Below are 2,246 nucleotides of genomic sequence, written 5' to 3'. Positions count from 1 at the left end.
TCAAATAATAAAAAGAAATTACATTAAAAATGCTTTAACCACATAAATAATAACAAGTACATTAGAAATATTTGAGTATTCATTCATAAAAGTAAGAATGATATACTTAAACCTTATCAATATATATATTCTCTCTCAACAATGAAAGAGTTGCCACAACTAAAATTTAATTTATAATCCAAACGAACTTGAAATGGAATTTGATGTTGTCCTTCAAATTAAGCAAAGCATTGCATCATATTACTCTCACCATAGATTTCCCTACCAAATAATAAAAACAAATGGAATGTCATAAATTCAAATTCTAAACAAGCATCACTCACGATGAGCAAGTTTACAACTACATTTTAAGCTTTTCAAAAATAATTTGAACGGTTGGCAGTAAAAAATTAATAAACAAGATGGTATGATAACATAATAAGAGATGCCAAAAACTTTACCTTGAGGTCTTGAATTCGGAATCTTCTTTTCATTCTGACAGTAAAGACAACGATTGTCACATATATCCAATCGGTTACATTGATGAAGCACTGAAAATAAGCATATCTCCATGAACTTTTTACTATTAAAGTTCCACAAACACTCCAAAATCCAACAAAAAATCCCAACCCCATGCTCAGATAAAACTCAAAGCTTAGGAGTTCATCATCTTTTTTGTGAACTCTTCTTCCTCTTTGTGGAATCACATCTGGGCATTGGTTTTCGAGTGGTGGGCCACAAAGCCCAATGTTCCCAACATAAGAAGTCGTATCGAAGGTCATTTAGTTGGTCCGCCTGTCGGAATTATTCCTGATAAGTTGTTGAAAGACAAGTTCATCAGTAGCTAGAGAAATGTAAATTTGAAACGCTTGTTGGAATCCTACCATGAAGGATGGTTTCTTGATAAGTCAAGTGATTCCAAGATCCTCAAACGATCAATGTTGTCGGGAATGAATCCTGTAAGATTATTTCCCGAAAGATTTAAGGACCGTATAAAGCCATCTAATGATGTTATACTTCTCGGTATCTCTCCTCTTAAGTTGTTATTAGAAACATCAATGGCTTTCACAAGTCCTAAAAGTCTCTTGAATTCGTAGTTTCCTCCATTCCATGTCAATGATATTTCCTCAAAATAAAGCCCAATTCCACTGTCATGAAATACTAAAGGTGCAGATGTTCCATAGAACACGGTTTGAAATCGAAATTCCATATCTGACATTGCACTTATGTGACCAATGCATTGTGGTATTTCCCCTGTAATGTTGTTTGACGAGATATCCAATATTTGAAGAGATAATATATTACATAGACTTGTGGGTATGCTTCCTTGGATCCTGTTACCTCGTAGACGCAATACAATCAAATTTTCCAAGTCTAACCATGTTTGTAATGTTCCTTCAAGATTATTATCCCCAAAATCAACAAATCTTAAGCTTCCTTTGCAAAGAGTCAGAGATGGTATCTCACCGAAGAAATGATTGTTATTTAGATGCATCGACAAAATACTTTGTATATTGCCAAACGACTCTGGCACTCTCCCTGATAAACTGTTATTTGCCAAATTTAGAACTTCCAATCTTTGAAATTTCTCCCAACAATTTGGAAGGGGTCCTTCGAGTTCATTACTAGACAGGTCAAGATAAGTTACTGAGGATGTTTCACAAAAGGAAGATGCAAACCCTGAGAACCTATTATTTGAGAGAAAGAGTTTACATACTTTTGGAGGAAAAGGAAGCAATGGGCCAGACAAATTGTTGAAACTAAAATCCCATGTACTCATAAGCCCTGTCTTAATTTGTGATAGTGATTTTGGTAAGACTCCGCTAAGTTTGTTATGGGAAACATTTATGTATAACAAACTTGATGATATGTCCCCTAACCATTCAGGAAACGAACCCATAATGGATGTATTAGAGATTTGCAGCACCTGAAGTTTCTTTTGATGTTTAAGCCACAATGGAAATTGATGCCCCAAAATGCACGATGATGCATATAATGCCACCAATTGAAAAGGTGGAACCAAATCTGGATTCAAGTTAAACGAAAGAGAATTTTTACTCACATCAAAGATCTTCAATCTAGATAGGTTTGATACATGCTCGTGACTAATGTCCCCATTCAACTCATTTGAAGAAATGGACAAAAACCAGAGATTAGAAAGTTGTCCAATACTATATGGAAGTCTCCCACTCAATTTGTTGTGAGAAAGATCCAGAAAATGCAATGAGGCAAATTTCGTCACTTCGAATACAGGCAATGATCCGTTC

At 34.9% G+C, this 2,246-nt stretch overlaps 1 pseudogene; it reads right to left on the bottom strand.

Moving 5' to 3' along the window:
• Positions 1 to 2,239, bottom strand: LOC148195304 (receptor-like protein EIX2; annotated as a pseudogene).
• Positions 2,240 to 2,246: the final 7 nt, after the last annotated feature.

Source organism: Vigna umbellata, chromosome 7 (genome assembly GCF_029865625.1).
Source record: "Vigna umbellata cultivar VRB3 chromosome 7, Vumbellata_1.0, whole genome shotgun sequence".
In the NCBI taxonomy this organism is placed as follows: domain Eukaryota; kingdom Viridiplantae; phylum Streptophyta; class Magnoliopsida; order Fabales; family Fabaceae; genus Vigna; species Vigna umbellata.
Note: the sequence above shows the minus strand (reverse complement) of the source record. Positions and strands in the feature narration are given on the sequence as shown.